The 23,256-nt window shown below is 39.8% G+C and overlaps 9 non-coding genes across 9 annotated transcripts; all 9 read right to left on the reverse strand.

Annotated features, from left to right (window-relative positions):
- Positions 1 to 2,295: 2,295 nt before the first annotated feature.
- Positions 2,296 to 2,366, reverse strand: trnag-gcc (transfer RNA glycine (anticodon GCC)). The gene has a single exon. It is a non-coding gene; the product is annotated as a tRNA-Gly (tRNA).
- Positions 2,367 to 5,098: 2,732 nt separating this feature from the next.
- trnag-gcc (transfer RNA glycine (anticodon GCC)) lies at positions 5,099 to 5,169 on the reverse strand. The gene has a single exon. It is a non-coding gene; the product is annotated as a tRNA-Gly (tRNA).
- A 3,161-nt stretch (positions 5,170 to 8,330) lies between these two features.
- Positions 8,331 to 8,401, reverse strand: trnag-gcc (transfer RNA glycine (anticodon GCC)). Its single transcript has one exon. It is a non-coding gene; the product is annotated as a tRNA-Gly (tRNA).
- Positions 8,402 to 11,133: 2,732 nt separating this feature from the next.
- On the reverse strand, positions 11,134 to 11,204 carry trnag-gcc (transfer RNA glycine (anticodon GCC)). Its single transcript has one exon. It is a non-coding gene; the product is annotated as a tRNA-Gly (tRNA).
- Positions 11,205 to 13,942: 2,738 nt separating this feature from the next.
- Positions 13,943 to 14,013, reverse strand: trnag-gcc (transfer RNA glycine (anticodon GCC)). Its single transcript has one exon. It is a non-coding gene; the product is annotated as a tRNA-Gly (tRNA).
- Positions 14,014 to 18,728: 4,715 nt separating this feature from the next.
- On the reverse strand, positions 18,729 to 18,799 carry trnag-gcc (transfer RNA glycine (anticodon GCC)). Its single transcript has one exon. It is a non-coding gene; the product is annotated as a tRNA-Gly (tRNA).
- Positions 18,800 to 20,348: 1,549 nt separating this feature from the next.
- trnag-gcc (transfer RNA glycine (anticodon GCC)) lies at positions 20,349 to 20,419 on the reverse strand. The gene has a single exon. It is a non-coding gene; the product is annotated as a tRNA-Gly (tRNA).
- Positions 20,420 to 21,157: 738 nt separating this feature from the next.
- Positions 21,158 to 21,228, reverse strand: trnag-gcc (transfer RNA glycine (anticodon GCC)). Its single transcript has one exon. It is a non-coding gene; the product is annotated as a tRNA-Gly (tRNA).
- Positions 21,229 to 21,564: 336 nt separating this feature from the next.
- trnag-gcc (transfer RNA glycine (anticodon GCC)) lies at positions 21,565 to 21,635 on the reverse strand. Its single transcript has one exon. It is a non-coding gene; the product is annotated as a tRNA-Gly (tRNA).
- Positions 21,636 to 23,256: the final 1,621 nt, after the last annotated feature.

A 23,256-nucleotide genomic window follows, 5' to 3' on the forward strand; every position in this document is an offset into this window, starting at 1 on the left:
ACAAGCCAGTCGAAAAAACTACCACTGACCTAACATTGCTTTCCTGACTATGCTTAAGAAATGTTATGCATTAATGCTTTAATGAACATACTTCAGGAATGTTTCGCACTGAAAACACAAACATTTTTATTGACACAAAAACAGCTAAGAGTGTTCAGGCTGAGGGAAGATTTCACAAAACTGTTTTATACTAGAAGACCTTCCAATGGTCTGACAAAATAAGAATGTAAGAAAAATAGCCTATGATGTAGAACATTTTAAAAGCTGGCAACTGCTGCATTGGCCGGGAATCGGACCCGGGTCTCCCGCGTGGCAGGCGAGAATTCTACCACTGAACCACTAATGCTTACATGAAAGACTCTTTTAAATGTAGTCTACTGAGCAGAACCTTTCTGCTCTCCCACAAGCCAGTCGAAAAAACTACCACTGACCTAACATTGCTTTCCTGACTATGCTTAAGAAATGTTCTGCATTAATGCTTTCATGAACATACTTCAGGAATGTTTTGCACTGAAAACACAAACATTTTTATTGACACAAAAACAGCTAAGAGTGTTCAGGCTGAGGGAAGATTTCACAAAACTGTTTTATATTAGAAGACCTTCCAACGGTCTGACAAAATAAGAATGTAAGAAAAATAGCCTATGATGTAGAACATTTTAAAAGCTGGCAACTGCCGAATTGGCCGGGAATCGGACCCAGGTCTCCCGCATGGAAGGCAAGAATTCTACCACTGAACCACCAATGCTTACATGCAAGTCACATTTGAAATGTAGTATACTGCTCTCCAAAAACCTTTCTGCTCTCCCACAAGCCAGTCGAAAAAACTTCCACTGACCTAACATTGCTTTCCTGACTATGCTTAAGAAATGTTCTGCATTAATGCTTTAATGAACATACTTCAGGAATGTTTCGCACTGAAAACACAAACATTTTTATTGACACAAAAACAGCTAAGAGTGTTCAGGCTGAGGGAAGATTTCACAAAACTGTTTTATACTAGAAGACCTTCCAATGGTCTGACAAAATAAGAATGTAAGGAAAATAGCCTATGATGTAGAACATTTTAAAAGCTGGCAACTGCTGAATTGGCCGGGAATCGGACCCAGGTCTCCCGCATGGAAGGCAAGAATTCTACCACTGAACCACCAATGCTTACATGTAAGTCACATTTGAAATGTAGTATACTGCTCTCCAAAAACCTTTCTGCTCTCCCACAAGCCAGTCGAAAAAACTTCCACTGACCTAACATTGCTTTCCTGACTATGCTTAAGAAATGTTCTGCATTAATGCTTTAATGAACATACTTCAGGAATGTTTCGCACTGAAAACACAAACATTTTTATTGACACAAAAACAGCTAAGAGTGTTCAGGCTGAGGGAAGATTTCACAAAACTGTTTTATACTAGAAGACCTTCCAATGGTCTGACAAAATAAGAATGTAAGAAAAATAGCCTATGATGTAGAACATTTTAAAAGCTGGCAACTGCTGCATTGGCCGGGAATCGGACCCAGGTCTCCCGCGTGGCAGGCGATAATTCTACCACTGAACCACCAATGCTTACATGAAAGACTCTTTTAAATGTAGTCTACTGAGCAGAACCTTTCTGCTCTCCCACAAGCCAGTCGAAAAAACTTCCACTGACCTAACATTGCTTTCCTGACTATGCTTAAGAAATGTTCTGCATTAATGCTTTAATGAACATACTTCAGGAATGTTTCGCACTGAAAACACAAACATTTTTATTGACACAAAAACAGCTAAGAGTGTTCAGGCTGAAAGAAGATTTCACAAAACTGTTTTATACTAGAAGACCTTCCAATGGTCTGACAAAATAAGAATGTAAGAAAAATAGCCTATGATGTAGAACATTTTAAAAGCTGGCAACTGCTGCATTGGCCGGGAATCAGACCCGGGTCGCCCGCGTGGCAGGCGAGAATTCTACCACTGAACCACCAATGCTTACATGAACGAATCTTTTAAATGTAGTCTACTGAGCAGAACCTTTCTGCTCTCCCACAAGCCAGTCGAAAAAACTACCACTGACCTAACATTGCTTTCCTGACTATGCTTAAGAAATGTTCTGCATTAATGCTTTAATGAACATACTTCAGGAATGTTTCGCACTGAAAACACAAACATTTTTATTGACACAAAAACAGCTAAGAGTGTTCAGGCTGAGGGAAGATTTCACAAAACTGTTTTATACTAGAAGACCTTCCAATGGTCTGACAAAATAAGAATGTAAGAAAAATAGCCTATGATGTAGAACATTTTAAAAGCTGGCAACTGCTGCATTGGCCGGGAATCGGACCCGGGTCTCCCGCGTGGCAGGCGAGAATTCTACCACTGAACCACCAATGCTTACATGAAAGACTCTTTTAAATGTAGTCTACTGAGCAGAACCTTTCTGCTCTCCCACAAGCCAGTCGAAAAAACTACCACTGACCTAACATTGCTTTCCTGACTATGCTTAAGAAATGTTCTGCATTAATGCTTTCATGAACATACTTCAGGAATGTTTCGCACTGAAAACACAAACATTTTTATTGACACAAAAACAGCTAAGAGTGTTCAGGCTGAGGGAAGATTTCAAAAAACTGTTTTATACTAGAAGACCTTCCAATGGTCTGACAAAATAAGAATGTAAGGAAAATAGCCTATGATGTAGAACATTTTAAAAGCTGGCAACCAGTGCATTGGCCGGGAATCGGACCCGGGTCTCCCGCGTGGCAGGCAAGAATTCTACCACTGAACCACCAATGCTTACATGAAAGACTCTTTTAAATGTAGTCTACTGAGCAGAACCTTTCTGCTCTCCCACAAGCCAGTCGAAAAAACTACCACTGACCTAACATTGCTTTCCTGACTATGCTTAAGAAATGTTCTGCATTAATGCTTTAATGAACATACTTCAGGAATGTTTCGCACTGAAAACACAAAATTTTTTTCCTGACACACAATAAGCTAAGAGTGTTCAGGCTGAGGGAAGATTTCACAAAACTGTTTTATATTAGAAGACCTTCCAACGGTCTGACAAAATAAGAATGTAAGAAAAATAGCCTATGATGTAGAACATTTTAAAAGCTGGCAACTGCTGCATTGGCCGGGAATCGGACCCTGGTCTCCCGCGTGGCAGGCGAGAATTCTACCACTGAACCACCAATGCTTACATGAAAGACTCTTTTAAATGTAGTCTACTGAGCAGAACCTTTCTGCTCTCCCACAAGCCAGTCGAAAAAACTACCACTGACCTAACATTGCTTTCCTGACTATGCTTAAGAAATGTTATGCATTAATGCTTTAATGAACATACTTCAGGAATGTTTCGCACTGAAAACACAAACATTTTTATTGACACAAAAACAGCTAAGAGTGTTCAGGCTGAGGGAAGATTTCACAAAACTGTTTTATACTAGAAAACCTTCCAATGGTCTGACAAAATAAGAATGTAAGAAAAATAGCCTATGATGTAGAACATTTTAAAAGCTGGCAACTGCTGCATTGGCCGGGAATCGGACCCGGGTCTCCCGCGTGGCAGGCGAGAATTCTACCACTGAACCACTAATGCTTACATGAAAGACTCTTTTAAATGTAGTCTACTGAGCAGAACCTTTCTGCTCTCCCACAAGCCAGTCGAAAAAACTACCACTGACCTAACATTGCTTTCCTGACTATGCTTAAGAAATGTTCTGCATTAATGCTTTCATGAACATACTTCAGGAATGTTTTGCACTGAAAACACAAACATTTTTATTGACACAAAAACAGCTAAGAGTGTTCAGGCTGAGGGAAGATTTCACAAAACTGTTTTATATTAGAAGACCTTCCAACGGTCTGACAAAATAAGAATGTAAGAAAAATAGCCTATGATGTAGAACATTTTAAAAGCTGGCAACTGCTGAATTGGCCGGGAATCGGACCCAGGTCTCCCGCATGGAAGGCAAGAATTCTACCACTGAACCACCAATGCTTACATGCAAGTCACATTTGAAATGTAGTATACTGCTCTCCAAAAACCTTTCTGCTCTCCCACAAGCCAGTCGAAAAAACTTCCACTGACCTAACATTGCTTTCCTGACTATGCTTAAGAAATGTTCTGCATTAATGCTTTAATGAACATACTTCAGGAATGTTTCGCACTGAAAACACAAACATTTTTATTGACACAAAAACAGCTAAGAGTGTTCAGGCTGAGGGAAGATTTCACAAAACTGTTTTATACTAGAAGACCTTCCAATGGTCTGACAAAATAAGAATGTAAGAAAAATAGCCTATGATGTAGAACATTTTAAAAGCTGGCAACTGCTGAATTGGCCGGGAATCGGACCCAGGTCTCCCGCATGGAAGGCAAGAATTCTACCACTGAACCACCAATGCTTACATGTAAGTCACATTTGAAATGTAGTATACTGCTCTCCAAAAACCTTTCTGCTCTCCCACAAGCCAGTCGAAAAAACTTCCACTGACCTAACATTGCTTTCCTGACTATGCTTAAGAAATGTTCTGCATTAATGCTTTAATGAACATACTTCAGGAATGTTTCGCACTGAAAACACAAACATTTTTATTGACACAAAAACAGCTAAGAGTGTTCAGGCTGAGGGAAGATTTCACAAAACTGTTTTATACTAGAAGACCTTCCAATGGTCTGACAAAATAAGAATGTAAGAAAAATAGCCTATGATGTAGAACATTTTAAAAGCTGGCAACTGCTGCATTGGCCGGGAATCGGACCCGGGTCAGTCGAAAAAACCACCAATGCTTACATGAAAGACTCTTTTAAATGTAGTCTACTGAGCAGAACCTTTCTGCTCTCCCACAAGCCAGTCGAAAAAACTACCACTGACCTAACATTGCTTTCCTGACTATGCTTAAGAAATGTTCTGCATTAATGCTTTCATGAACATACTTCAGGAATGTTTCGCACTGAAAACACAAACATTTTTATTGACACAAAAACAGCTAAGAGTGTTCAGGCTGAGGGAAGATTTCAAAAAACTGTTTTATACTAGAAGACCTTCCAATGGTCTGACAAAATAAGAATGTAAGAAAAATAGCCTATGATGTAGAACATTTTAAAAGCTGGCAACCAGTGCATTGGCCGGGAATCGGACCCGGGTCTCCCGCGTGGCAGGCGAGAATTCTACCACTGAACCACCAATGCTTACATGAAAGACTCTTTTAAATGTATTCTACTGAGCAGAACCTTTCTGCTCTCCCACAAGCCAGTCGAAAAAACTACCACTGACCTAACATTGCTTTCCTGACTATGCTTAAGAAATGTTCTGCATTAATGCTTTCATGAACATACTTCAGGAATGTTTCGCACTGAAAACACAAACATTTTTATTGACACAAAAACAGTTAAGAGTGTTCAGGCTGAGGGAAGATTTCACAAAACTGTTTTATACTAGAAGACCTTCCAATGGTCTGACAAAATAAGAATGTAAGAAAAATAGCCTATGATTTAGAACATTTTAAAAGCTGGCAACTGCTGCATTGGCCAGGAACAGAACCCGGGTCTCCCGCGTGGCAGGCCAGAATTCTACCACTGAACCACCAATGCTTACATGCAAGTCACATTTGAAATGTAGTATACTGCTCTCCAAAAACCTTTCTGCTCTCCCACAAGCCAGTCGAAAAAACTTCCACTGACCTAACATTGCTTTCCTGACTATGCTTAAGAAATGTTCTGCATTAATGCTTTAATGAACATACTTCAGGAATGTTTCGCACTGAAAACACAAAATTTTTTTCCTGACACACAATAAGCTAAGAGTGTTCAGGCTGAGGGAAGATTTCACAAAACTGTTTTATATTAGAAGACCTTCCAACGGTCTGACAAAATAAGAATGTAAGAAAAATAGCCTATGATGTAGAACATTTTAAAAGCTGGCAACTGCTGCATTGGCCGGGAATCGGACCCTGGTCTCCCGCGTGGCAGGCGAGAATTCTACCACTGAACCACCAATGCTTACATGAAAGGCTCTTTTAAATGTAGTCTACTGAGCAGAACCTTTCTGCTCTCCCACAAGCCAGTCGAAAAAACTACCACTGACCTAACATTGCTTTCCTGACTATGCTTAAGAAATGTTATGCATTAATGCTTTAATGAACATACTTCAGGAATGTTTCGCACTGAAAACACAAACATTTTTATTGACACAAAAACAGCTAAGAGTGTTCAGGCTGAGGGAAGATTTCACAAAACTGTTTTATACTAGAAGACCTTCCAATGGTCTGACAAAATAAGAATGTAAGAAAAATAGCCTATGATGTAGAACATTTTAAAAGCTGGCAACTGCTGCATTGGCCGGGAATCGGACCCGGGTCTCCCGCGTGGCAGGCGAGAATTCTACCACTGAACCACTAATGCTTACATGAAAGACTCTTTTAAATGTAGTCTACTGAGCAGAACCTTTCTGCTCTCCCACAAGCCAGTCGAAAAAACTACCACTGACCTAACATTGCTTTCCTGACTATGCTTAAGAAATGTTCTGCATTAATGCTTTCATGAACATACTTCAGGAATGTTTTGCACTGAAAACACAAACATTTTTATTGACACAAAAACAGCTAAGAGTGTTCAGGCTGAGGGAAGATTTCACAAAACTGTTTTATATTAGAAGACCTTCCAACGGTCTGACAAAATAAGAATGTAAGAAAAATAGCCTATGATGTAGAACATTTTAAAAGCTGGCAACTGCTGAATTGGCCGGGAATCAGACCCAGGTCTCCCGCATGGAAGGCAAGAATTCTACCACTGAACCACCAATGCTTACATGCAAGTCACATTTGAAATGTAGTATACTGCTCTCCAAAAACCTTTCTGCTCTCCCACAAGCCAGTCGAAAAAACTTCCACTGACCTAACATTGCTTTCCTGACTATGCTTAAGAAATGTTCTGCATTAATGCTTTAATGAACATACTTCAGGAATGTTTCGCACTGAAAACACAAACATTTTTATTGACACAAAAACAGCTAAGAGTGTTCAGGCTGAGGGAAGATTTCACAAAACTGTTTTATACTAGAAGACCTTCCAATGGTCTGACAAAATAAGAATGTAAGAAAAATAGCCTATGATGTAGAACATTTTAAAAGCTGGCAACTGCTGAATTGGCCGGGAATCGGACCCAGGTCTCCCGCATGGAAGGCAAGAATTCTACCACTGAACCACCAATGCTTACATGTAAGTCACATTTGAAATGTAGTATACTGCTCTCCAAAAACCTTTCTGCTCTCCCACAAGCCAGTCGAAAAAACTTCCACTGACCTAACATTGCTTTCCTGACTATGCTTAAGAAATGTTCTGCATTAATGCTTTCATGAACATACTTCAGGAATGTTTCGCACTGAAAACACAAACATTTTTATTGACACAAAAACAGCTAAGAGTGTTCAGGCTGAGGGAAGATTTCACAAAACTGTTTTATACTAGAAGACCTTCCAATGGTCTGACAAAATAAGAATGTAAGAAAAATAGCCTATGATGTAGAACATTTTAAAAGCTGGCAACTGCTGCATTGGCCGGGAATCGGACCCAGGTCTCCCGCGTGGCAGGCGATAATTCTACCACTGAACCACCAATGCTTACATGAAAGACTCTTTTAAATGTAGTCTACTGAGCAGAACCTTTCTGCTCTCCCACAAGCCAGTCGAAAAAACTTCCACTGACCTAACATTGCTTTCCTGACTATGCTTAAGAAATGTTCTGCATTAATGCTTTAATGAACATACTTCAGGAATGTTTCGCACTGAAAACACAAACATTTTTATTGACACAAAAACAGCTAAGAGTGTTCAGGCTGAAAGAAGATTTCACAAAACTGTTTTATACTAGAAGACCTTCCAATGGTCTGACAAAATAAGAATGTAAGAAAAATAGCCTATGATGTAGAACATTTTAAAAGCTGGCAACTGCTGCATTGGCCGGGAATCAGACCCGGGTCGCCCGCGTGGCAGGCGAGAATTCTACCACTGAACCACCAATGCTTACATGAACGAATCTTTTAAATGTAGTCTACTGAGCAGAACCTTTCTGCTCTCCCACAAGCCAGTCGAAAAAACTACCACTGACCTAACATTGCTTTCCTGACTATGCTTAAGAAATGTTCTGCATTAATGCTTTAATGAACATACTTCAGGAATGTTTCGCACTGAAAACACAAACATTTTTATTGACACAAAAACAGCTAAGAGTGTTCAGGCTGAGGGAAGATTTCACAAAACTGTTTTATACTAGAAGACCTTCCAATGGTCTGACAAAATAAGAATGTAAGAAAAATAGCCTATGATGTAGAACATTTTAAAAGCTGGCAACCAGTGCATTGGCCGGGAATCGGACCCGGGTCTCCCGCGTGGCAGGCGAGAATTCTACCACTGAACCACCAATGCTTACATGAAAGACTCTTTTAAATGTAGTCTACTGAGCAGAACCTTTCTGCTCTCCCACAAGCCAGTCGAAAAAACTACCACTGACCTAACATTGCTTTCCTGACTATGCTTAAGAAATGTTCTGCATTAATGCTTTCATGAACATACTTCAGGAATGTTTCGCACTGAAAACACAAACATTTTTATTGACACAAAAACAGCTAAGAGTGTTCAGGCTGAGGGAAGATTTCAAAAAACTGTTTTATACTAGAAGACCTTCCAATGGTCTGACAAAATAAGAATGTAAGGAAAATAGCCTATGATGTAGAACATTTTAAAAGCTGGCAACCAGTGCATTGGCCGGGAATCGGACCCGGGTCTCCCGCGTGGCAGGCAAGAATTCTACCACTGAACCACCAATGCTTACATGAAAGACTCTTTTAAATGTAGTCTACTGAGCAGAACCTTTCTGCTCTCCCACAAGCCAGTCGAAAAAACTACCACTGACCTAACATTGCTTTCCTGACTATGCTTAAGAAATGTTCTGCATTAATGCTTTAATGAACATACTTCAGGAATGTTTCGCACTGAAAACACAAAATTTTTTTCCTGACACACAATAAGCTAAGAGTGTTCAGGCTGAGGGAAGATTTCACAAAACTGTTTTATATTAGAAGACCTTCCAACGGTCTGACAAAATAAGAATGTAAGAAAAATAGCCTATGATGTAGAACATTTTAAAAGCTGGCAACTGCTGCATTGGCCGGGAATCGGACCCTGGTCTCCCGCGTGGCAGGCGAGATTTCTACCACTGAACCACCAATGCTTACATGAAAGACTCTTTTAAATGTAGTCTACTGAGCAGAACCTTTCTGCTCTCCCACAAGCCAGTCGAAAAAACTACCACTGACCTAACATTGCTTTCCTGACTATGCTTAAGAAATGTTATGCATTAATGCTTTAATGAACATACTTCAGGAATGTTTCGCACTGAAAACACAAACATTTTTATTGACACAAAAACAGCTAAGAGTGTTCAGGCTGAGGGAAGATTTCACAAAACTGTTTTATACTAGAAGACCTTCCAATGGTCTGACAAAATAAGAATGTAAGAAAAATAGCCTATGATGTAGAACATTTTAAAAGCTGGCAACTGCTGCATTGGCCGGGAATCGGACCCGGGTCTCCCGCGTGGCAGGCGAGAATTCTACCACTGAACCACTAATGCTTACATGAAAGACTCTTTTAAATGTAGTCTACTGAGCAGAACCTTTCTGCTCTCCCACAAGCCAGTCGAAAAAACTACCACTGACCTAACATTGCTTTCCTGACTATGCTTAAGAAATGTTCTGCATTAATGCTTTCATGAACATACTTCAGGAATGTTTTGCACTGAAAACACAAACATTTTTATTGACACAAAAACAGCTAAGAGTGTTCAGGCTGAGGGAAGATTTCACAAAACTGTTTTATATTAGAAGACCTTCCAACGGTCTGACAAAATAAGAATGTAAGAAAAATAGCCTATGATGTAGAACATTTTAAAAGCTGGCAACTGCTGAATTGGCCGGGAATCGGACCCAGGTCTCCCGCATGGAAGGCAAGAATTCTACCACTGAACCACCAATGCTTACATGCAAGTCACATTTGAAATGTAGTATACTGCTCTCCAAAAACCTTTCTGCTCTCCCACAAGCCAGTCGAAAAAACTTCCACTGACCTAACATTGCTTTCCTGACTATGCTTAAGAAATGTTCTGCATTAATGCTTTAATGAACATACTTCAGGAATGTTTCGCACTGAAAACACAAACATTTTTATTGACACAAAAACAGCTAAGAGTGTTCAGGCTGAGGGAAGATTTCACAAAACTGTTTTATACTAGAAGACCTTCCAATGGTCTGACAAAATAAGAATGTAAGAAAAATAGCCTATGATGTAGAACATTTTAAAAGCTGGCAACTGCTGAATTGGCCGGGAATCGGACCCAGGTCTCCCGCATGGAAGGCAAGAATTCTACCACTGAACCACCAATGCTTACATGTAAGTCACATTTGAAATGTAGTATACTGCTCTCCAAAAACCTTTCTGCTCTCCCACAAGCCAGTCGAAAAAACTTCCACTGACCTAACATTGCTTTCCTGACTATGCTTAAGAAATGTTCTGCATTAATGCTTTAATGAACATACTTCAGGAATGTTTCGCACTGAAAACACAAACATTTTTATTGACACAAAAACAGCTAAGAGTGTTCAGGCTGAGGGAAGATTTCACAAAACTGTTTTATACTAGAAGACCTTCCAATGGTCTGACAAAATAAGAATGTAAGAAAAATAGCCTATGATGTAGAACATTTTAAAAGCTGGCAACTGCTGCATTGGCCGGGAATCGGACCCGGGTCAGTCGAAAAAACCACCAATGCTTACATGAAAGACTCTTTTAAATGTAGTCTACTGAGCAGAACCTTTCTGCTCTCCCACAAGCCAGTCGAAAAAACTACCACTGACCTAACATTGCTTTCCTGACTATGCTTAAGAAATGTTCTGCATTAATGCTTTCATGAACATACTTCAGGAATGTTTCGCACTGAAAACACAAACATTTTTATTGACACAAAAACAGCTAAGAGTGTTCAGGCTGAGGGAAGATTTCAAAAAACTGTTTTATACTAGAAGACCTTCCAATGGTCTGACAAAATAAGAATGTAAGAAAAATAGCCTATGATGTAGAACATTTTAAAAGCTGGCAACCAGTGCATTGGCCGGGAATCGGACCCGGGTCTCCCGCGTGGCAGGCGAGAATTCTACCACTGAACCACCAATGCTTACATGAAAGACTCTTTTAAATGTAGTCTACTGAGCAGAACCTTTCTGCTCTCCCACAAGCCAGTCGAAAAAACTACCACTGACCTAACATTGCTTTCCTGACTATGCTTAAGAAATGTTCTGCATTAATGCTTTCATGAACATACTTCAGGAATGTTTCGCACTGAAAACACAAACATTTTTATTGACACAAAAACAGTTAAGAGTGTTCAGGCTGAGGGAAGATTTCACAAAACTGTTTTATACTAGAAGACCTTCCAATGGTCTGACAAAATAAGAATGTAAGAAAAATAGCCTATGATTTAGAACATTTTAAAAGCTGGCAACTGCTGCATTGGCCAGGAACAGAACCCGGGTCTCCCGCGTGGCAGGCCAGAATTCTACCACTGAACCACCAATGCTTACATGCAAGTCACATTTGAAATGTAGTATACTGCTCTCCAAAAACCTTTCTGCTCTCCCACAAGCCAGTCGAAAAAACTTCCACTGACCTAACATTGCTTTCCTGACTATGCTTAAGAAATGTTCTGCATTAATGCTTTAATGAACATACTTCAGGAATGTTTCGCACTGAAAACACAACATTTTTTTCCTGACACTCAATAAGCTAATAGTGTTCAGGCTGAGGGAAGATTTCACAAAACTGTTTTATATTAGAAGACCTTCCAACGGTCTGACAAAATAAGAATGTAAGAAAAATAGCCTATGATGTAGAACATTTTAAAAGCTGGCAACTGCTGCATTGGCCGGGAATCGGACCCGGGTCTCCCGCGTGGCAGTTGAGAATTCTACCACTGAACCACCAATGCTTACAGGCAAGTCACATTTGAAATGTAGTATACTGCTCTCCAAAAACCTTTCTGCTCTCCCACAAGCCAGTCGAAAAAACTTCCACTGACCTAACATTGCTTTCCTGACTATGCTTAAGAAATGTTCTGCATTAATGCTTTAATGAACATACTTCAGGAATGTTTCGCACTGAAAACACAACATTTTTTTCCTGACACACAATAAGCTAAGAGTGTTCAGGCTGAGGGAAGATTTCACAAAACTGTTTTATATTAGAAGACCTTCCAACGGTCTGACAAAATAAGAATGTAAGAAAAATAGCCTATGATGTAGAACATTTTAAAAGCTGGCAACTGCTGCATTGGCCGGGAATCGGACCCAGGTCTCCCGCGTGGCAGGCGAGAATTCTACCACTGAACCACCAATGCTTACATGAAAGACTCTTTTAAATGTAGTCTACTGAGCAGAACCTTTCTGCTCTCCCACAAGCCAGTCGAAAAAACTACCACTGACCTAACATTGCTTTCCTGACTATGCTTAAGAAATGTTATGCATTAATGCTTTAATGAACATACTTCAGGAATGTTTCGCACTGAAAACACAAACATTTTTATTGACACAAAAACAGCTAAGAGTGTTCAGGCTGAGGGAAGATTTCACAAAACTATTTTATACTAGAAGACCTTCCAATGGTCTGACAAAATAAGAATGTAAGAAAAATAGCCTATGATGTAGAACATTTTAAAAGCTGGCAACTGCTGCATTGGCCGGGAATCGGACCCGGGTCTCCCGCGTGGCAGGCAAGAATTCTACCACTGAACCACCAATGCTTACATGAAAGACTCTTTTAAATGTAGTCTACTGAGCAGAACCTTTCTGCTCTCCCACAAGCCAGTCGAAAAAACTACCACTGACCTAACATTGCTTTCCTGACTATGCTTAAGAAATGTTCTGCATTAATGCTTTCATGAACATACTTCAGGAATGTTTTGCACTGAAAACACAAACATTTTTATTGACACAAAAACAGCTAAGAGTGTTCAGGCTGAGGGAAGATTTCACAAAACTGTTTTACATTAGAAGACCTTCCAACGGTCTGACAAAATAAGAATGTAAGAAAAATAGCCTATGATGTAGAACATTTTAAAAGCTGGCAACTGCTGCATTGGCCGGGAATCGGACCCAGGTCTCCCGCATGGAAGGCAAGAATTCTACCACTGAACCACCAATGCTTACATGCAAGTCACATTTGAAATGTAGTATACTGCTCTCCAAAAACCTTTCTGCTCTCCCACAAGCCAGTCGAAAAAACTTCCACTGACCTAACATTGCTTTCCTGACTATGCTTAAGAAATGTTCTGCATTAATGCTTTAATGAACATACTTCAGGAATGTTTCGCACTGAAAACACAAACATTTTTATTGACACAAAAACAGCTAAGAGTGTTCAGGCTGAGGGAAGATTTCACAAAACTGTTTTATACTAGAAGACCTTCCAATGGTCTGACAAAATAAGAATGTAAGAAAAATAGCCTATGATGTAGAACATTTTAAAAGCTGGCAACTGCTGCATTGGCCGGGAATCGGACCCGGGTCAGTCGAAAAAACCACCAATGCTTACATGAAAGACTCTTTTAAATGTAGTCTACTGAGCAGAACCTTTCTGCTCTCCCACAAGCCAGTCGAAAAAACTACCACTGACCTAACATTGCTTTCCTGACTATGCTTAAGAAATGTTCTGCATTAATGCTTTCATGAACATACTTCAGGAATGTTTCGCACTGAAAACACAAACATTTTTATTGACACAAAAACAGCTAAGAGTGTTCAGGCTGAGGGAAGATTTCAAAAAACTGTTTTATACTAGAAGACCTTCCAATGGTCTGACAAAATAAGAATGTAAGAAAAATAGCCTATGATGTAAAATATTTTAAAAGCTGGCAACCAGTGCATTGGCCGGGAATCGGACCCGGGTCTCCCGCGTGGCAGGCGAGAATTCTACCACTGAACCACCAATGCTTACCTGAAAGACTCTTTTAAATGTAGTCTACTGAGCAGAACCTTTCTGCTCTCCCACAAGCCAGTCGAAAAAACTACCACTGACCTAACATTGCTTTCCTGACTATGCTTAAGAAATGTTCTGCATTAATGCTTTAATGAACATACTTCAGGAATGTTTCGCACTGAAAACACAAACATTTTTATTGACACAAAAACAGTTAAGAGTGTTCAGGCTGAGGGAAGATTTCACAAAACTGTTTTATACTAGAAGACCTTCCAATGGTCTGACAAAATAAGAATGTAAGAAGAATAGCCTATGATGTAGAACATTTTATAAGCTGGCAACCAGTGCATTGGCCAGGAATCAGACCCAGGTCTCCCGCGTGGCAGGTTAGAATTCTAACACTGAACCACCAATGCTTACTAGCAAGTCAAATTTGAAATGTAGTATACTGCTCTCCAAAAACCTTTCTGCTCTTCCACAAGCCAGTCGAAAAAACTTCCACTGACCTAACATTGCTTTCCTGACTATGCTTAAGAAATGTTCTGCATTAATGCTTTAATGAACATACTTCAGGAATGTTTCGCACTGAAAGCACAAACTTTTTTTATTGACACACAATAAGCTAATAGTGTTCAGGCTGAGGGAAGATTTCAGAAAACTGTTTTATATTAGAAGACCTTCCAACGGTCTGACAAAATAAGAATGTAAGAAAAATAGCCTATGATGTAGAACATTTTAAAAGCTGGCAACTGCTGCATTGGCCGGGAATCGGACCCGGGTCTCCCGCGTGGCAGGCCAGAATTCTACCACTGAACCACCAATGCTTACATGAAAGACTCTTTTAAATGTAGTCTACTGAGCAGAACCTTTCTGCTCTCCCACAAGCCAGTCGAAAAAACTACCACTGACCTAACATTGCTTTCCTGACTATGCTTAAAAAATGTTCTGCATTAATGCTTTCATAAACATACTTCAGGAATGTTTCGCACTGAAAACACAAACATTTTTATTGACACAAAAACAGCTAAGAGTGTTCAGGCTGAGGGAAGATTTCAAAAAACTGTTTTATACTAGAAGACCTTCCAATGGTCTGACAAAATAAGAATGTAAGAAAAATAGCCTATGATTTAGAACATTTTAAAACCTGGCAACTGCTGCATTGGCCAGGAACAGAACCCGGGTCTCCCGCGTGGCAGGCCAGAATTCTACCACTGAACCACCAATGCTTACATGCAAGTCACATTTGAAATGTAGTATACTGCTCTCCAAAAACCTTTCTGCTCTCCCACAAGCCAGTCGAAAAAACTTCCACTGACCTAACATTGCTTTCCTGACTATGCTTAAGAAATGTTCTGCATTAATGCTTTAATGAACATACTTCAGGAATGTTTCGCACTGAAAACACAACATTTTTTTCCTGACACTCAATAAGCTAATAGTGTTCAGGCTGAGGGAAGATTTCACAAAACTGTTTTATATTAGAAGACCTTCCAACGGTCTGACAAAATAAGAATGTAAGAAAAATAGCCTATGATGTAGAACATTTTAAAAGCTGGCAACTGCTGCATTGGCCGGGAATCGGACCCGGGTCTCCAGCGTGGCAGGCCAGAATTCTACCACTGAACCACCAATGCTTACATGCAAGTCACATTTGAAATGTAGTATACTGCTCTCCAAAAACCTTTCTGCTCTCCCACAAGCCAGTCAAAAAAACTTCCACTGACCTAACATTGCTTTCCAGACTATGCTTAAGAAATGTTCTACATTAATGCTTTAATGAACATACTTCAGGAATGTTTCGCACTGAAAACACAAACATTTTTATTGACACAAAAACAGCTAAGAGTGTTCAGGCTGAGGGAAGATTTCACAAAACTGTTTTATACTAGAAGACCTTCCAATGGTCTGACAAAATAAGAATGTAAGAAAAATAGCCTATGATGTAGAACATTTTAAAAGCTGGCAACTGCTGCATTGGCTGGGAATAGGACCCGGGTCTCCCGCGTGGCAGGCAAGAATTCTACCACTGAACCACCAATGCTTACATGAAAAACTCTTTTAAATGTAGTCTACTGAGCAGAACCTTTCTGCTCTCCCACAAGCCAGTCGAAAAAACTACCACTGACCTAACATTGCTTTCCTGACTATGCTTAAGAAATGTTCTGCATTAATGCTTTCATGAACATACTTCAGGAATGCTTCGCACTGAAAACACAAACATTTTTATTGACACAAAAACAGCTAAGAGTGTTCAGGCTGAGGGAAGATTTCACAAAACTGTTTTATACTAGAAGACCTTCCAATGGTCTGACAAAATAAGAATGTAAGAAAAATAGCCTATGATGTAGAACATTTTAAAAGCTGGCAACTGCTGCATTGGCCGGGAATCGGACCCGGGTCAGTCGAAAAAACCACCAATGCTTACATGAAAGACTCTTTTAAATGTAGTCTACTGAGCAGAACCTTTCTGCTCTCCCACAAGCCAGTCGAAAAAACTACCACTGACCTAACATTGCTTTCCTGACTATGCTTAAGAAATGTTCTGCATTAATGCTTTCATGAACATACTTCAGGAATGTTTCGCACTGAAAACACAAACATTTTTATTGACACAAAAACAGCTAAGAGTGTTCAGGCTGAGGGAAGATTTCACAAAACTGTTTTATATTAGAAGACCTTCCAACGGTCTGACAAAATAAGAATGTAAGAAAAATAGCCTATGATGTAGAACATTTTAAAAGCTGGCAACTGCTGCATTGGCCGGGAATCGGACCCAGGTCTCCCGCATGGAAGGCAAGAATTCTACCACTGAACCACCAATGCTTACATGCAAGTCACATTTGAAATGTAGTATACTGCTCTCCAAAAACCTTTCTGCTCTACCACAAGCCAGTCGAAAAAACTTCCACTGACCTAACATTGCTTTCCTGACTATGCTTAAGAAATGTTCTGCATTAATGCTTTAATGAACATACTTCAGGAATGTTTCGCACTGAAAACACAAACATTTTTATTGACACAAAAACAGCTAAGAGTGTTCAGGCTGAGGGAAGATTTCACAAAACTGTTTTATACTAGAAGACCTTCCAATGGTCTGACAAAATAAGAATGTAAGAAAAATAGCCTATGATGTAGAACATTTTAAAAGCTGGCAACTGCTGCATTGGCCGGGAATCGGACCCGGGTCAGTCGAAAAAACCACCAATGCTTACATGAAAGACTCTTTTAAATGTAGTCTACTGAGCAGAACCTTTCTGCTCTCCCACAAGCCAGTCGAAAAAAATACCACTGACCTAACATTGCTTTCCTGACTATGCTTAAGAAATGTTCTGCATTAATGCTTTCATGAACATACTTCAGGAATGTTTCGCACTGAAAACACAAACATTTTTATTGACACAAAAACAGCTAAGAGTGTTCAGGCTGAGGGAAGATTTCAAAAAACTGTTTTATACTAGAAGACCTTCCAATGGTCTGACAAAATAAGAATGTAAGAAAAATAGCCTATGATGTAGAACATTTTAAAAGCTGGCAACCAGTGCATTGGCCGGGAATCGGACCCAGGTCTCCCGCGTGGCAGGCAAGAATTCTACCACTGAACCACCAACGCTTACATGAAAGACTCTTTTAAATGTAGTCTACTGAGCAGAACCTTTCTGCTCTCCCACAAGCCAGTCGAAAAAACTACCACTGACCTAACATTGCTTTCCTGACTATGCTTAAGAAATGTTCTGCATTAATGCTTTAATGAACATACTTCAGGAATGTTTCGCACTGAAAACACAACATTTTTTTCCTGACACACAATAACCTAAGAGTGTTCAGGCTGAGGGAAGATTTCACAAAACTGTTTTATATTAGAAGACCTTCCAACGGTCTGACAAAATAAGAATGTAAGAAAAATAGCCTATGATGTAGAACATTTTAAAAGCTGGCAACTGCTGAATTGGCCGGGAATCGGACCCAGGTCTCCCGCATGGAAGGCAAGAATTCTAACACTGAACCACCAATGCTTACATGCAAGTCACATTTGAAATGTAGTATACTGCTCTCCAAAAACCTTTCTGCTCTCCCACAAGCCAGTCGAAAAAACTTCCACTGACCTAACATTGCTTTCCTGACTATGCTTAAGAAATGTTCTGCATTAATGCTATAATGAACATACTTCAGGAATGTTTCGCACTGAAAACACAAACATTTTTATTGACACAAAAACAGCTAAGAGTGTTCAGGCTGAGGGAAGATTTCACAAAACTGTTTTATACTAGAAGACCTTCCAATGGTCTGACAAAATAAGAATGTAAGAAAAATAGCCTATGATGTAGAACATTTTAAAAGCTGGCAACTGCTGCATTGGCCGGGAATCGGACCCGGGTCAGTCGAAAAAACCACCAATGCTTACATGAAAGACTCTTTTAAATGTAGTCTACTGAGCAGAACCTTTCTGCTCTCCCACAAGCCAGTCGAAAAAACTACCACTGACCTAACATTGCTTTCCTGACTATGCTTAAGAAATGTTCTGCATTAATGCTTTCATGAACATACTTCAGGAATGTTTCGCACTGAAAACACAAACATTTTTATTGACACAAAAACAGCTAAGAGTGTTCAGGCTGAGGGAAGATTTCAAAAAACTGTTTTATACTAGAAGACCTTCCAATGGTCTGACAAAATAAGAATGTAAGAAAAATAGCCTATGATGTAGAACATTTTAAAAGCTGGCAACCAGTGCATTGGCCGGGAATCGGACCCGGGTCTCCCGCGTGGCAGGCGAGAATTCTACCACTGAACCACCAATGCTTACCTGAAAGACTCTTTTAAATGTAGTCTACTGAGCAGAACCTTTCTGCTCTCCCACAAGCCAGTCGAAAAAACTACCACTGACCTAACATTGCTTTCCTGACTATGCTTAAGAAATGTTCTGCATTAATGCTTTAATGAACATACTTCAGGAATGTTTCGCACTGAAAACACAAACATTTTTATTGACACAAAAACAGTTAAGAGTGTTCAGGCTGAGGGAAGATTTCACAAAACTGTTTTATACTAGAAGACCTTCCAATGGTCTGACAAAATAAGAATGTAAGAAGAATAGCCTATGATGTAGAACATTTTATAAGCTGGCAACCAGTGCATTGGCCAGGAATCAGACCCAGGTCTCCCGCGTGGCAGGTTAGATTTCTAACACTGAACCACCAATGCTTACTAGCAAGTCAAATTTGAAATGTAGTATACTGCTCTCCAAAAACCTTTCTGCTCTTCCACAAGCCAGTCGAAAAAACTTCCACTGACCTAACATTGCTTTCCTGACTATGCTTAAGAAATGTTCTGCATTAATGCTTTAATGAACATACTTCAGGAATGTTTCGCACTGAAAGCACAAACTTTTTTTATTGACACACAATAAGCTAATAGTGTTCAGGCTGAGGGAAGATTTCAGAAAACTGTTTTATATTAGAAGACCTTCCAACGGTCTGACAAAATAAGAATGTAAGAAAAATAGCCTATGATGTAGAACATTTTAAAAGCTGGCAACTGCTGCATTGGCCGGGAATCGGACCCGGGTCTCCCGCGTGGCAGGCCAGAATTCTACCACTGAACCACCAATGCTTACATGAAAGACTCTTTTAAATGTAGTCTACTGAGCAGAACCTTTCTGCTCTCCCACAAGCCAGTCGAAAAAACTACCACTGACCTAACATTGCTTTCCTGACTATGCTTAAAAAATGTTCTGCATTAATGCTTTCATAAACATACTTCAGGAATGTTTCGCACTGAAAACACAAACATTTTTATTGACACAAAAACAGCTAAGAGTGTTCAGGCTGAGGGAAGATTTCAAAAAACTGTTTTATACTAGAAGACCTTCCAATGGTCTGACAAAATAAGAATGTAAGAAAAATAGCCTATGATTTAGAACATTTTAAAACCTGGCAACTGCTGCATTGGCCAGGAACAGAACCCGGGTCTCCCGCGTGGCAGGCCAGAATTCTACCACTGAACCACCAATGCTTACATGCAAGTCACATTTGAAATGTAGTATACTGCTCTCCAAAAACCTTTCTGCTCTCCCACAAGCCAGTCGAAAAAACTTCCACTGACCTAACATTGCTTTCCTGACTATGCTTAAGAAATGTTCTGCATTAATGCTTTAATGAACATACTTCAGGAATGTTTCGCACTGAAAACACAACATTTTTTTCCTGACACTCAATAAGCTAATAGTGTTCAGGCTGAGGGAAGATTTCACAAAACTGTTTTATATTAGAAGACCTTCCAACGGTCTGACAAAATAAGAATGTAAGAAAAATAGCCTATGATGTAGAACATTTTAAAAGCTGGCAACTGCTGCATTGGCCGGGAATCGGACCCGGGTCTCCCGCGTGGCAGGCGAGAATTCTACCACTGAACCACCAATGCTTACATGCAAGTCACATTTGAAATGTAGTATACTGCTCTCCAAAAACCTTTCTGCTCTCCCACAAGCCAGTCAAAAAAACTTCCACTGACCTAACATTGCTTTCCAGACTATGCTTAAGAAATGTTCTACATTAATGCTTTAATGAACATACTTCAGGAATGTTTCGCACTGAAAACACAAACATTTTTATTGACACAAAAACAGCTAAGAGTGTTCAGGCTGAGGGAAGATTTCACAAAACTGTTTTATACTAGAAGACCTTCCAATGGTCTGACAAAATAAGAATGTAAGAAAAATAGCCTATGATGTAGAACATTTTAAAAGCTGGCAACTGCTGCATTGGCTGGGAATAGGACCCGGGTCTCCCGCGTGGCAGGCAAGAATTCTACCACTGAACCACCAATGCTTACATGAAAGACTCTTTTAAATGTAGTCTACTGAGCAGAACCTTTCTGCTCTCCCACAAGCCAGTCGAAAAAACTACCACTGACCTAACATTGCTTTCCTGACTATGCTTAAGAAATGTTCTGCATTAATGCTTTCATGAACATACTTCAGGAATGCTTCGCACTGAAAACACAAACATTTTTATTGACACAAAAACAGCTAAGAGTGTTCAGGCTGAGGGAAGATTTCACAAAACTGTTTTATACTAGAAGACCTTCCAATGGTCTGACAAAATAAGAATGTAAGAAAAATAGCCTATGATGTAGAACATTTTAAAAGCTGGCAACTGCTGCATTGGCCGGGAATCGGACCCGGGTCTCCCGCGTGGCAGGCGAGAATTCTACCACTGAACCACCAATGCTTACATGCACGTCACATTTGAAATGTAGTCTACTGCTCTCCAAAAACCTTTCTGCTCTCCCACAAGCCAGTCGAAAAAACTTCCACTGACCTAACATTGCTTTCCTGACTATGCTTAAGAAATGTTCTGCATTAATGCTTTAATGAACATACTTCAGGAATGTTTCGCACTGAAAACACAAACATTTTTATTGACACAAAAACAGCTAAGAGTGTTCAGGCTGAGGGAAGATTTCACAAAACTGTTTTATACTAGAAGACCTTCCAATGGTCTGACAAAATAAGAATGTAAGAAAAATAGCCTATGATGTAGAACATTTTAAAAGCTGGCAACCAGTGCATTGGCCGGGAATCGGACCCGGGTCTCCCGCGTGGCAGGCGAGAATTCTACCACTGAACCACCAATGCTTACATGAAAGACTCTTTTAAATGTAGTCTACTGAGCAGAACCTTTCTGCTCTCCCACAAGCCAGTCGAAAAAACTACCACTGACCTAACATTGCTTTCCTGACTATGCTTAAGAAATGTTCTGCATTAATGCTTTCATGAACATACTTCAGGAATGTTTCGCACTGAAAACACAAACATTTTTATTGACACAAAAACAGCTAAGAGTGTTCAGGCTGAGGGAAGATTTCAAAAAACTGTTTTATACTAGAAGACCTTCCAATGGTCTGACAAAATAAGAATGTAAGAAAAATAGCCTATGATGTAGAACATTTTAAAAGCTGGCAACCAGTGCATTGGCCGGGAATCGGACCCAGGTCTCCCGCGTGGCAGGCAAGAATTCTACCACTGAACCACCAACGCTTACATGAAAGACTCTTTTAAATGTAGTCTACTGAGCAGAACCTTTCTGCTCTCCCACAAGCCAGTCGAAAAAACTACCACTGACCTAACATTGCTTTCCTGACTATACGTAAGAAATGTTCTGCATTAATGCTTTCATGAACATACTTCAGGAATGTTTCGCACTGAAAACACAAACATTTTTATTGACACAAAAACAGCTAAGAGTGTTCAGGCTGAGGGAAGATTTCACAAAACTGTTTTATATTAGAAGACCTTCCAACGGTCTGACAAAATAAGAATGTAAGAAAAATAGCCTATGATGTAGAACATTTTAAAAGCTGGCAACTGCTGCATTGGCCGGGAATCGGACCCAGGTCTCCCGCATGGAAGGCAAGAATTCTACCACTGAACCACCAATGCTTACATGCAAGTCACATTTGAAATGTAGTATACTGCTCTCCAAAAACCTTTCTGCTCTACCACAAGCCAGTCGAAAAAACTTCCACTGACCTAACATTGCTTTCCTGACTATGCTTAAGAAATGTTATGCATTAATGCTTTAATGAACATACTTCAGGAATGTTTCGCACTGAAAACACAAACATTTTTATTGACACAAAAACAGCTAAGAGTGTTCAGGCTGAGGGAAGATTTCACAAAACTGTTTTATACTAGAAGACCTTCCAATGGTCTGACAAAATAAGAATGTAAGAAAAATAGCCTATGATGTAGAACATTTTAAAAGCTGGCAACTGCTGCATTGGCCGGGAATCGGACCCGGGTCAGTCGAAAAAACCACCAATGCTTACATGAAAGACTCTTTTAAATGTAGTCTACTGAGCAGAACCTTTCTGCTCTCCCACAAGCCAGTCGAAAAAACTACCACTGACCTAACATTGCTTTCCTGACTATGCTTAAGAAATGTTCTGCATTAATGCTTTCATGAACATACTTCAGGAATGTTTCGCACTGAAAACACAAACATTTTTATTGACACAAAAACAGCTAAGAGTGTTCAGGCTGAGGGAAGATTTCAAAAAACTGTTTTATACTAGAAGACCTTCCAATGGTCTGACAAAATAAGAATGTAAGAAAAATAGCCTATGATGTAGAACATTTTAAAAGCTGGCAACCAGTGCATTGGCCGGGAATCGGACCCGGGTCTCCCGCGTGGCAGGCAAGAATTCTACCACTGAACCACCAACGCTTACATGAAAGACTCTTTTAAATGTAGTCT

This window comes from Salminus brasiliensis, chromosome 3 (assembly GCF_030463535.1).
Source record: "Salminus brasiliensis chromosome 3, fSalBra1.hap2, whole genome shotgun sequence".
Classification (NCBI taxonomy): Eukaryota; Metazoa; Chordata; class Actinopteri; order Characiformes; family Bryconidae; genus Salminus; species Salminus brasiliensis.